At 43.2% G+C, this 13,547-nt stretch overlaps 1 protein-coding gene and 1 long non-coding RNA gene across 8 annotated transcripts in view; one reads left to right on the top strand and one right to left on the bottom strand.

Moving 5' to 3' along the window:
• Window positions 1-758, bottom strand: part of LOC123364882 — a 66,548-nt gene extending 65,790 nt beyond the window's left edge. The window contains exon 1 of the long non-coding RNA XR_006577322.1: window positions 633-758. This is a non-coding gene — a long non-coding RNA (uncharacterized LOC123364882). The remainder of the gene's footprint in view (window positions 1-632) is intronic.
• CREB5 (cAMP responsive element binding protein 5) overlaps window positions 1-13,547 on the top strand; it is a 385,684-nt gene that overhangs the window by 160,870 nt on the left and 211,267 nt on the right. The gene's annotated exons all lie outside the window — the stretch shown is intronic.

Here is a 13,547-nt window from a genome sequence, read left to right as displayed (position 1 = left end):
TAAAATATTTATATAAAAATTTAAGAAATGAATCACAGATTTAAATGCATAAAGAATGTGGTCAAAATTGAGCCAATTTCCTGTAGAATCTCATTTAATATTCTTGATTTGGGCTTATTTCATGTAGTTAGTTGGCCTGAGGTCAGGGGCGGCTCCAGGCACCAGCACGCCAAGCGCGTGCTTGGGGCGGCAAGCCGCGGGGGGTGCTCTGCTGGTCGCCACGAGGGCGGCAGGCAGGTTGCCTTTGGCGGCATGCCTGCGGAGGGTCCGCTGGTCCCGCGGCTTTGGCGGACCTCCCGCAGGCGCGCCGCTGAATCCGTGGGACCGGGGACCTCCCGCAGGCAAGCTGCCGAATGCAGCCTGCCTGCAGTGCTTGGGGCAGCAAAATACCTAGAGCCGCCCCTGCCTGAGGTTACATGGTACAGGTTTTAAATTCAGCCTGGACTGAACATATGTGATTTAGAGGTTATTAAAATGAGAGCTAGGTCATACACTACCGAGTCTAAAGAACATGTTGTGGAAAACTTTTTATCTCTTCTTGATTTCTTAAAATTTCCTTGTAGCACATTTTATTTTCTTCTTCCCTTTCAACCATGGGTTCCAGGCCCATCTGAAAAAGAGAGATAGAATACCTCTGAGTTCTTATATGCTGTCTGTTGGGGACATCAGTATCAGAAGCAGGATCACATTTCTGCTGCAAAGTAGTAAAGCAGCACACTGCATGCTGGGCAATTGCAAACCCCACTATTGGTGGAAAGTGATGTTAGTGAGTTCTCTTGTCTGTGTCACAACACATGCTGAAGTGATGCCACGAGGGATTATGAGGTATGAATTCTGGGCTCCATGACAGAGATGAAAATCCATGCTTGTTGCCAGCTTTCCCTTGGGCTCTTTCATAGTTCCATTGTTCCGATATGGAACTTATGACTCAAAGGATTTGTTCAACACTGAGTTAAAATGTAGTAAACAAGGTTCAGCCCAGTGGCCATGAGAAAGTTGGTGTCGGTTTCCAGTCTGGGCTTTCTTTCTGAAGGCCAAGCTAACTGGGGCTAACTCGCCCCATTCGGTAGATTAAGGAGCACCTCACAGAACAGTTGTTAGAGAATTTTTCACCTGTTCAATATACCTTGGGTAACAGACAACATTTTTTCAGAGGTCAGATAGAGTTCTCTCATCCTTCAAAGCCCTGGGGTCTGTGGCTGCTGGTTTTCTTCAGTTCCAGAATTTAGAGGAAGCACAGAGAGATGAGATCTCACACACTTCTGGTACTGACTATCTCCCTGCCAAACAAAATCTTGAAAATCATAAGAACATTTTAATTTCATTTTAGCTTTATAATTTTTTAAGTGACTAATAGAGAGGAGTAAACTTAAACTTTGGAAGTTCTCATAGGGCTTGATACAACAAACCCAGTGAGTTCAGTAGAAAAGTTTGGCTGCTTTCTGAAAATGTTTTTAAACTAAGTGGATACTACGTGGATTAGCAAAATTGAGTTTGAAAACCCACAATAATAGGTTTTCCTATTTAATTCTTGTGCTTCCAGTCTCTTAGACAGTTAGTTTGCTATGGCAGGGAGTGTCTTCAATTTGCTACTTTCTTGTACATCTTTGTTTGGGGCAACCAGATACTTCCTGTAATGCAAATAATACATAAACATATCAAGCCCCACCAGAAATGCAGAGAGAACAAAAAATTAGGTGGGAAAAAAGACAAGGAAAAAGCTAATAATATTTTCAATCCTCAAAAAAGTTCATTTCAGATTCAGTTTGAATAATGGGCGAAAACATGTTTTAGTCAGTTCACTGTTCCCTATGACTAGATTGGGGAGGTGTTTTTTCAGTCCTCAAAGACCGCATAAATAACCGAAAGCCAACAGACCTTTCCTGCAATGACAATAGATACTGCATAATACCTGTCACTGTTGTATTATATCTTTCCTGCCCCTGCCATGTTCTGCTTGCATGTGATTCATCAGGAAAGCACAGATACTCCTGCTATGTTTACAGGCTTCTCTGTTGCATGGTTCTATAGTGGACAGAATGCCAAAACAAGGCTGCCAAGAATGTTTATTTGTAAACCTTGTGAGTGTAATGGTAGAGCTGTGCAATGGTAGAAGGGTGTGTGGGGGTGTGTGTGTGTATGTGCATGTGCGGCATAGCAGGAAATTACTCTGGAGAAAATCACTACTAGTAAGGAATGTTTGATGAGAGAGCCCCAGGACAGCATGGACACTTCTTGGGGGTTTCATGATGAAAGATGTAGAACTTTTCCGAAAGTTTAGAACTTGTATTTTAAAAAGCAAACAGTTTTCTCAGGTGTAAAAATTCCTTTTACTGAACTAGGTGACTTTCTGTAATATTTTTTCATTATTCATTTCTTTGGCCCTTATCATGCATCTGCTTACTTGGACAAAACTTCCATTAACTGCAGCAGGAACTTTTGTCTAAGTGAGGACTGCAAGATCAAGTCCAAAATTTCTAAGAAATAAATAGCTCTCTTTAATTTCTATGAGCCTTTAGAAACTGTAAACTCTTCAAATTTTGATGAGCCCTTTATTTCTAGACAGTTCCAAATTGTGGTTTTAAGGTGATCAATAGTTTTCAGTATCAGATATTAAACTAATTATTTATTGATTTATTGATAATGGAGGAGTCCCAAAATAACTGTGAGCAACTTGAATATTTTTTCATACTGCTCTTTAAAAAATAAGTATTCTCCATTCCAAAAGTCAGAAAGCTAGCAACCTTAGTCAAAATGACTTGCAGTTCTTTTACCATTCAAATGATTTTTCAGACCACCAAGAAACTCTGTAAAAAAGATAAAAGAACATCCTGTAACCACATACAGGCTATCCGCCATGCCTCGTGAGCCACTCTGCTCAGAATTGTAGCAGAGGTGTTCTCACATGCGGATGTGGCTCTGTGTCAGAACTGGGCCACAGTAGCAGAGAAGTATGAAAATTCGTTCTTCATTATGCCTTACTTTTTAGTAGTAGGGATACAGACCCAGGACATGAGCAGAAATACTACCATTTCATCCCAGAAGGGAATGGGGGACAAGAAACTACAACAGAGGAGAAAGGGTGAGCAAATAATGAGTCAGCACCCCTAAGGCAATACGATGTATTGGCTACTGAGCAGAAACCCAAAAATAGCTGTAATCCAGAATGCCAATCTGTCATTGCAGATTTCATGTTTGGCAGCAACTCTTGTTTCCAGTCAGTTTTGTATGAGAATATTACAACAGAGAACATGCCAATGTGTGTCTGATATTTGATGCATGATATTTGATCGTGTAAAACACTCTGCATATGCACACCATACACACACACTGAGACTGCAGGATTGCACATGAGCAAAGTCTTTAATGACCAGATGGAACGCCTGGCTACTTCCAGTTTGATGGGGGCTGTAGCCCTGAAAGGGTCTGGATTTGTAATCTCAAAAGGGACCAGATTCAAGTGCTGTCACCATACAGTGGAAAGCCATGTACTGTAACTGAGAGGCAGCCGTTCAGATTGCGCGCTCAGATTCTTTGTATCAGCCTTATCAGATCGGGCCATCAGAGAGCGAATAGATAGGTAAGTCTGAAAGACCTCTGAACCCAATTAAAGTTATATCGCAAAGAAATCAAATTCATGTGGTTTGCATTTCAGAAAGTTACATTTGGTGGATTGTACTTACTTTTATTCGGTAACCTAATGCAGACCATGTGAACATTCGAAACGCTTTTAACAGTTAAACCAGCTCAAATAACACAGAACCAGAGCAGCAATAAAGAATGAATTAAGACTGATTGCAACTGCATCCAACATTTTTTTCTCTGTCCCTTAAAGGTATATTTATGTTTGTTGTAATTGTGTCTTCAGCTTTTAGCAATGCAATAGCGATTCTTTACCTTTTAAATAGATGTTTAAAATGATTAATTTAAAATTTGGCCTTAATCTGCCGTTTGTTTTTATTTGTGGAGTGTTGCAGGGTAAATCTGGATATACTGCAGAACCAACAGTTTGTATTAGTGGTCAAACACCTGTAAGATGCTGGCATTGAAAATCCTGGGCAAAATAAGAACAAAAATATACGAGACTGAGAAAATCAGTGTTTGGTTTGCAATAGATAAATAAATTGCCTGCTGATTTTCTTGTTTCATTTGCCAAGTGCTTTTAGTTCTCTGTCATACTATGTTCATTTCATAGGCATAACAAATCAACATCAAACTGGTGCAGGTTTAGTTTGTTTGCTACTTTGTTTCCCCTTTATGCAATTGCATAAAGATGTTGAGCTCTTCCCCTATGCTGAATATCACAGAGGGAGATGTGAAGGGCCAGCTAAGTATAATACCTTCTTCTTATGCAGTACATTTCATTAGTAGATCTCAAAGTTCTCACACCCATTAATGTATTTACTCTCACAACATCTCTGCAAGGTAGGGAAGTACCCATTTGACAGATTGGGAACTGAGGCACAGAGAAACTAAACAGGCCTTGCCCAGGTTCACACAGGAAGTTTGTGGATGAGTAGGGAATCAAACCCAGGTCTTCAAAGACCTACAGTAGTATTGCAACCACTGGACCACCCTTCCTCTGTCACTATTCCCTCCCCCGGTGCTTCTAACTTTGGTAAAGTGGTATAGTTTACCTCCAAAGGCAATAGGCAGAGCTAGCATTAGGCATAAGCAAACTTAGCAATTGTGTAGGGCCTTGAGCAGCTCAAGGGAGCCTCCTATTTGCTTTTTATTATGTGTTGTGTGTGGGGGAGATGGGCCAGTAAAGGCCCTCACTGGGCTAGCACCACCTCTGGGAGGAATTCAGGGACATTCCATAGGTAAGTTTCACACTGAGCTCAATCCTATGCTTTGCACAACAAAAACTCCCAATGGCTTCAGTGAGATTTTTGCCCGATTAAGAGAAGGGCATCAGGCCCACAGATTTTTGTAAAATGTCTATTGTTCTCATAGACTCCATCCTGAAGAAAGAATTTTTGGGAGGAAAAAAAATGAGACTTAGGGGGCCAAATTCCACTCTGTTCCATGGCACAGAGCCAGTTGGAGATCAGTGAATGAGCCAGACTTCCTGACTTAGGAGCACAACTGCAATCCTGGGTAAGATAGCTATTTCCCTCAGCAGCTGACTTGGTATGGCTTTGTAATAGCTTTACTCCTGCCACTGCCCCATGTGGGAAGTCTGGAACTCTGCCTTCTCTACACCTCCCAGGCTTTTGGGGATGACATTGGGGAGACCTCGCACATGTACAGAGCCCCTTGCCATTTAGATTCAAAATTGGGCTACTTTTAAATTGTTTCACTTTGATGAGGACTGGTCTCTTCCTTTTAAATATGCACTCTGTGTCACTGGGATTTTTTTTTAACTGCTGCTGTTTTTATGAAACTTGCAAAATAAATGTTCAGACTCCCTTGCAGACTCTGCCAGAGCACATGCAAATTCAGGTCCTAGAGCTATACTGATGTTAGTTTCCTTTGGACAAATAATAAAGGGGTGCAGGGAGACTCATGTTAATTTCAAGTCAGTCAGAAACCTCCTTTGGTGGCAAAAAAATCATGCTTCTCACAAGTATGACAAACCATGTAACATTAATAAATAGCCAGTAACGTGTAAAGTCCACTGTCCTATAAGCCTTTACTGAAGATCATGTTCATTCACGCATATGGAACTGAAATGTTAATCACATTCACTGTAAACTGCATTTACTGTTTCTTTAGCACCTTTAGTGAAGGCGAGGGTATGGGATGCTAGACACTGCCACTGACTTGTGTAATCTTGCACGTGTCATTAAGGCCAAAATTTCAAAATTTGGGATGCTTTTTATTTGCTTTCTGGCTCTCTAGGGCACAGTTGGGTCGTGTGTTCTAGCTTTTCTTTGCAACCCTGAGAGCTAGAAACCTTTTCAATTTATTTTTTAAATGAACGATGAGATTCTTATGTAGTCAAATGGCTGTGGGAATGGGGGCTTTAAGAAAAATACCAAAAATTGAAAGACTCTTATGGAAGTTAGCAATACTGTGATTGAGTGCTCCAGTTTTAGGTGCTTTATGGTGTCAATCTTAAGGGGATCTGATTTTCTGAAGATGGGTGCTGAGTCCTTTTTCTTGAGAGCTTCCATGCATGAAAATCCAACAACATATTCCTAAAACATTCTTATTGATAAAGTAGCAAAAAATAATAGGACATCTCTTCCCCCCAACTCTGACTAAAAGATTTGACTTGGCATTTGTTTTTTAAAGCATGTTGTGGCAACTTTTTTTCTGAAAACGTGTACATTGATGATAGTATTCAGATGTCTGTATTACACTTTATAACTTCAAAATACTGTCCAAATAATAACTAATTAGTACTCAAAGCTCCCATGTGAATAAATATATATTGTTCCTATTTTACAGATGGGAAAACGAAGAAATGGAAAGCCAGGTTCCTATGTCAATAACTGTGTGACCTTGGGAAAGTCATTTAATCTCTCTGGACCCAACTCTGATCTCGGTTCCACTGGTTTCTTTGGTTAAAACTAGTGGAACCGAGATCAGAATCGGGCCCACAAAGGTTAAATGACTTTCCCAAGGGCACACAGTGAGTCAGTAACAAAATGGTGTTGAAACTCCTAACTGTATGCTATAAAGTTTGTTTACAGTATAGCTATTCTTGACGCATTGTCTTCTGTCATATACGCATGCTATTTTCTCATACTATTTCTGTACAGAACATAAAGAGATAATGGGCCGAATTCAACCAATTGAAACCAGTGGAAGAACACGTTGGGTTGAATTTGTGTTACTGGCAATTTTACATAGTCAAAAACTCTAGGAAAAAGATAACTTCAGTGATAAATACACTTTTTAAATAACATGTTTAAACACGAACAATTTGAAGAATTAGAAGAGTATTCTTTCTGCCTCCCCCCACCAAAATGATCTAACTTTCAAAGTCTCTCACAGAGATTGAGCAGGAGAGACTATCTGGCTCATGCCTCCTTAGTTCAGCAGATGTGACCTTGGGAATAATTTTAAATACCACATTTCAGACCTATTTTGCACACAAAGTGAAGTGGAACGAATCTGCTGCTTTTGTACTGAAGGCAGGGGGTAGTCGGAGGGAAGTTTTGTTAATCTTTCATTTTAGTCTAGCTGTAGTTTACTGGATTCATGAACCTAGCAAACAATATCACAGGGATTACCAGGCTCTGTGGGAAATCTTCAGCTGCATCGTTTTCATCTCATCTACCACGTTGACTTATGCCAAGTTATCCTAATCAAGACCTAATGCATTATAAAGCTTGTAATAAAACATATGGGTTTCTCTGAAAGGGGAAAGAGGCTTCCTTTTTGATTGGATAGCTACGCTCAAATACTTTATGTAGCAGGGCTGGTGGAGTGGAGGGGGAGAGCTGAGAACTGTGAATAACTGCAAAACATTTGGAAACACTTGTTCAAGCTCTAATGCTCTTTCACCCTCACCCCTCTCTGCTTCCCTCTCGATGTGCAAGGAAGTAGTGGGTGAAAGGTTGAAACAAACTCCTTTGGGTTGGGTTTATGTTTCATCAGGTTCCTGTTTCCTGAGGCAAAGCAATGTCGTTTCAGAGAAAACCAGAAGAAGAGATTTTATTTAGAATTAGCTCTTTCTTAATAGAGGGCTTAGTCCAGATACCATCCCCACCCTCAAAGAATGCTGCTAGTGGGAAGCGGGAGACAGGTTGGTGGAACCCAGTGTCCAGATATCAGCTCCCCTGCTGGGCTGGAAAGTCCCACTCACTTCCTTTCTCTCTGGCAAGCTGGTAGCTGGCCTGGGGCACAGAACCAAACACCTCTCCATTTTAAATGAGAGAAATGTTTCTGTAAACCACTACCACTTACAACCCAGTATATTGAGAAATAGAGGTTGCTAGTTCATAGAACTCAAATAAAGCTGCCAGGTAACAGTCCATTCTCAATCTTTCTCATCTGTATTGATTTCTTATACATAAGGATGAAAATTGTACTTAGCCAAACAATGAGTCAGATACCAGTACTGTACTTACTCTGTAACCTACAACATAGCCATTATGCATTTAGCAGAAGCTCACACAGAGTCTTGAATTTTAGAGCCTGTTTGAATAAGGGAGGGAGTACTGGGCAAGTGACCAGGTTTATACCCCATGCTGCAAAAAAAGTGCCGAAGGTTCATTAATTTCCACCTGGGTTGTAACTGGAGCTAGCCGAAGGGACCTCAGTTTAATGTCTCATTGGAGAGTCAGCATCTGTAACAATATAAAGTATTCCTCTTCTCCTAGTACTGCCGTTCAGAGTCAGCATTGAGACTGAGCCCAAATCTTGATGTGGAATTTGAACCCCGTGACCTACTGGCCCAGAGATGAATGGAAGCAACTGAGTCATTCTGACAATAAAAACCAGAAATTATTAAGAAGATTAAATCCTTGGCACCGGCAGTCCCAGTATTTATCTTTGGCAGCAATAGGATGCCTGGTGAAAAAAGAGAGCTGGTGCCAAAGGGTTAAATAAATGTGAACTGGGGAGTTCCTCTACATGATCCTTTTTCTTTGTTTGTTGATGAGGTGTAGGCCCTTGGCCATGTAAAGGCACACATCTCTCAGTATCAACAGAGTCAGGGAGTGCATTGTTTTTTAAACGGGGGAAAGCCGATCTCTTGGGATAGTTTGCTCCATCACCACATTTTTAATGCTGTCAGGCGTCTGTATGTTATGTAATCTCCATATCACTATCCACAAACAAAACTTGGTTACAGTGCCTAGTGAGTGAGTCAGCAATCCGAGGAGGAGAAAGAAAACATGCAAAATTTATTCTGTTTTTTGTAATTATTGATCAAAATGAGTACCAACAGTGAGGGCTGGAGCCAGGCAGGTATAGTACAGGAGGCAGGTGTTGATGGAGATTGGTAAAATCTCGTTCATAGATTCCAAGTCCCGAAGGGACCATTGTGATCATGTTATTTGACCTCCTGTATAACACAGGCCATAGAACTTCTCCCAAATAATTCCTAGAGTGTATCTTTTAGAAAAACATCCAGTCTCCTAGTAATGCAACTCAGTTGTCACTGTTCCAACTCTGGGCCTCTCTTGAGTGGTGACTGCGTCAGTGGTAACAAATCCACTATTTTTCCTTGATGACATGATTTGTAGCAGGGCTGTCAGGCCTTGCTTCCTTCCGAAGGTGCGAAGTGTGTGTGTGTGTGTGTGCTTGTGTGTCTCACTTGGAAGGGCAGCGCATGATTACTTTCTCTCTTAACATTGTGTTTTATTGTTCAGCCCGCTCCTCTCATTGTTAATGAAAGAAAGATGAGGCCATGGTAAAAATATATCCCATGGAGGAGTTTGCCTTTCAGTCAGTTAAAAATAGCTACCTGTGGGCCATCACTGATTCATGCAAAGAACCACAGAGCAACCCATTTTCTAATGCTGCTACATTTTCTGCAGTGAAAAATTTCAACCATTTACCTGCTAAAGTAAATGTTATGAGATTAGACGTTGTGGGGTCATTGGGTTTTTTGTTTTGGCGATGTGTTTGCCGTTTGAGCTGCACTACCTTGCTTGATGGCTGGGCTTAGTTGTTACAGTGTAAATGTCTGACTGATGATATTGTAAGTTGTTATAATGTGCAAAAGGAAAATGCAAACCCTCATCCATTACTATTATCTCACAATCATTATATATTTTTCTGGGCTGTTTACAAATAAGTCTGCCCCTCCGAACATCAAAACCAGGACATTCTTTCATTCTCCACAAGACTGAAACGTACAACTACTTGTGGCCTTTTTTTGCTCCCATTGACATATCCAGGATGAAATTCTGACTCCACTGAAATCAAAGGGAGCTTTGCCATTCATTTCAGTGGGGCCAGGATTTCACCCCCTCATGCCTACATACTGCGGTGATGAATGCAGTAAACCTATGCCGATGGACAGGTTTTTCCTGTTGGCGTAGGTAATCCAGCTCTCCGAGAGACAGTAGCTAGGCAGGAGTACCTGAACCTTTGTACAATGGGGGGAGATAGCAGGCAAGGCTAAAGCTGCTGGGAAACCTGGGGGTGCCAGAGTCTGCTACCTTTTGGGAAAGGAGGAGTCTATACAGGAAGGATGGGCTCCACCTAAACCAAAACAGAACCAGATTGCTGGCATGTAAAATTAAAAAGGTCATAGAGGAGTTTTTAAACTAAGGGCGGGGGAATGCTGACAGGTGCGGGGGAGAATGCAGTTTAGACAGAGACATCCCATAGGGGAGGATATATTAATGGGTATTCGCTATATCCTAGTAAGGATGGAAGGATGGAAGATGATAAAGTACAGGCAGGTTCTGCTGAGAAATAGTCAAATGAAAAGGAGTCCCAGTCAACTACATCACGTGAAGGCAGACAGCTGAAAAGTGAGACATATTATAAGTGCTTGTATACAAATCTATAAGTCTAAATGCTAAGATGGGTGAATGTGGGTGCCTGGTATTAAATGAGGATATTGATATAATAGGCATCACAAAAACTTGGTGGAATGAAGATAAGTCAATGGGGCAAGGTAATAACAGTGCAAGATATATAGAAGGACAGAACAGGTTATGCTGGTGGGGGAGTGGCACTATATGTGAAAAAAAGCATAGTCAAATGTAGTAAAAATCTTAAATGAACCAAACTGTACCATAGAATCTCTATGGATAGTAATTCCATGCTTGAATAATAAGAATATAGCAGTAGGGATCTATTATAGATCACCTGCCCAGGATGGTGATGGTGACTGTGAAATGCTCAGGGAGATTCCACCCCCCTGCCCCATTTCCCTATCCCCTTCTCTTCCCCCTGCCCTATCCCATCCCCCTTCCCCATTGCCTCCTCCCCATCCCCCTTCCCCGCTGCCCACAGCCTCTTTCCACTGCACCCCCCTTCTTCTCCCCACTGTCCCCAGCCCCTAAACCCCTCCCCCACACCCCCATTTCCTGATCCCCTTCTCTTCCCCTTCCCTATCCCATCTCCCTCTCCTACTGCCCACAGCCTCTCTCCACTCCATCCCCCATTTTCTCCCCACTGTCCCCAGCCGCTATCCCCCTCCCCCGCTCCCTGATCCCCTTCTCTTCCCCGTGTCCTATCTCATTCCTCTTCCCCACTGCCCCATCCCCTGCCTCTCCCCACTGTTCCCTCCTCCTATCCTCCTCCCCTTCCCCATTGTCTCTTCCTCACTCTACCCTTTTCCCCTCCCCACTTCCCCCTGCCTCTATTCCCCCACCCCATTTCCCTCCCCCTCCCCCAATCCTCTTCTCTTCCCCCTGACCTATCCCAGCTGTAGCACTTCAGTGTAGATACTTCCTACCCCAACAGGAGGGGTTCTCCCGTTGGTGGGGGTGACCCACCTCCCTGAGAGGCAATTGGTAAGTCAACCAGGGGCGGCTCCAGGCCCCAGCACGCCAAGTGCATGCTTGGGGCGGTATGCCGCAGAGGGCGCTCTGCCGGTCAGCCGGGAGGGCGGCAGGCAGGCAGCCTACGGCGGCATGCCTGTGGAGGGTCCGCTGGTCCCGCGGCTCCACCGGAGCCGCGAGACCAGCGGACTCTCCACAGGCACACCTGCGGGAGGTCCACCGAAGCCGCGGGACCGGCGGACCCTCCGCAGGCACGCCTGTGGGAGGTCCACCGGAGCCGCGGGACCGGCGACCGGCAGAGCGCCCCCGTGGCATGCCGCCGTGCTTGGGGCGGCGAAATGTCTAGAGCCACCCCTGAAGTCAACAGGAGAGTTCTGCCATTGACCTAGTGCTGTCTACACCAGGGGGTTAGGTTGGTTTAACTGTGTCACTCAGGGGTGTGGATTTTTCACCCTGCTGAGCAGAGTAGTTATACTGACCTAATTTCCTAGTGTAGACCAGGGCTGAAGATATGCATACACTACAATGCGACAGCGGCACAGCTGCAGATACACTACTATAGTGTAGATGCTTACTGTAGTGATGGAAAGGGTTTTTCTATTGCTGTAGTAAATCCACTCCTTCAAGAAGCTGTGGCTAGGTCAATGGAAGAATCGTAGCGGTCTCTACACCGGGCCTTAGGTCATCTTCAATAGGTCTCTGAGGCGTGTGAATTTTTCATTCTGCAGAGCAATTCACGAGAGAGATCCTCTCCCGGACCCCACACTGTGGATTTCAAAATGTTTCATTCTGCAGATCACCAAGGGATTCACTGTCCAATGATGTTTTGTACACACAGTTTCAGAATCACTGATCTAGTGCGACAGCATGATAGTATTTGTTTATTTCAAAAGCATCCCCACTAGATCCCTCATGTGCCAATCTGTTTTCATTTTTCAGTGGATGTGGGTAATGTTAGTTCCTAAGTGAACACAAAAAGTAGCCGTTCAGATGTTGTATCAAAATGGTACAGTTTCAACGGCACTGTCCGTAGTTACTCCAGATTATATAAGATCCAAAAATACATTTACGAGAATACTTAACATTTTATTTCACACCTTCAGCCTTTTCCAATATATCAGTGGTTCTCAACCAAGGGTCCTGGGGCCTCTGGGGGTCCGCAAGCAGGTTTCAGGGGGTCTGCCAAGCAGGGCTGGCGTTAGACTTGCTGGGGCCCAGGGCAGAAAGCTGAAGCTCCACCTCATGGGTTGAAGCTTGGGGCCTTGAGCTCTTGCACCCCAGGCTGAAGCTGAAGCCTGAGCAACTTAGCTTCATGGGGCCCCCTGTGGCGTGGGGCCCCGGGCAGTTGTCCTGCTTGCTGCCCCTTAACGCTGGTCCTGGCTTTTATATGCAGAAAACCAGTTGTGATGGCACAAGTGGGCCATGGAATTTTTATATGGGGGGAGGGGATCAGAAAGAAAGAGGTTGAGAACCCCTGCAATGGGCCCCAGTGAAAGTTTTGCATTATTAATATGTTCCCTAACAACATTTTTGTAAACTTTCAAAGAGATGGTATCTTAATTTGATACATGGCAATTAATTTTATTTATTGGTTGTTAGTGACTGTGATTCAATCTCTGTGATTGGTTGCCGGGTAGAATAGGAGTGTACAAAATGTGTCCCTAAACCAAGGACAGTTGTGCAAATGTGTGTCCTGTATGTCTCATAACTTGTAAAAAAATATTCAGAATGACTTCTGGGTATGTACAATATGCTAGTCTCAGTAGCTCTGCATAATCTTGTTGAGCTCAGAGCCAGCTAGTTCTGGGAAGGGCTTTGTCAATAATGCATGGATTTTTAGTATCCATGTTTTCCTCCAGTGAGGCAAGGGTCTCCTTGTTTAATTGGCTTTCTGCAAGAACTTTTGTTTTTAGCTACACTTTTCTGGATAATGTTGCATACAAAAACTATGTTAAAAGAATGCTATTAGTTTGGGTTGTCCATACAACTGTAATCCTGTCGTGTGTATACTCCATGATACAGTCTTTAGTTACATGACCACACACTATTTTTTACCACAGCCTCCTGGCTCATTTGGTACAGTGGATGTACTGTTTCTTACTGAGTCAGTGCAGCTGAGTGTCTGAGAATAGAGTCTGCCATAGGGTGACCAGACGTCCCAATATTATCAGGACCATCCTGATATTA

The sequence above is a fragment of the Mauremys mutica genome, chromosome 2 (assembly GCF_020497125.1).
Source record: "Mauremys mutica isolate MM-2020 ecotype Southern chromosome 2, ASM2049712v1, whole genome shotgun sequence".
Lineage (NCBI taxonomy): Eukaryota > Metazoa > Chordata > Testudines > Geoemydidae > Mauremys > Mauremys mutica.
Note: the sequence above shows the minus strand (reverse complement) of the source record. Positions and strands in the feature narration are given on the sequence as shown.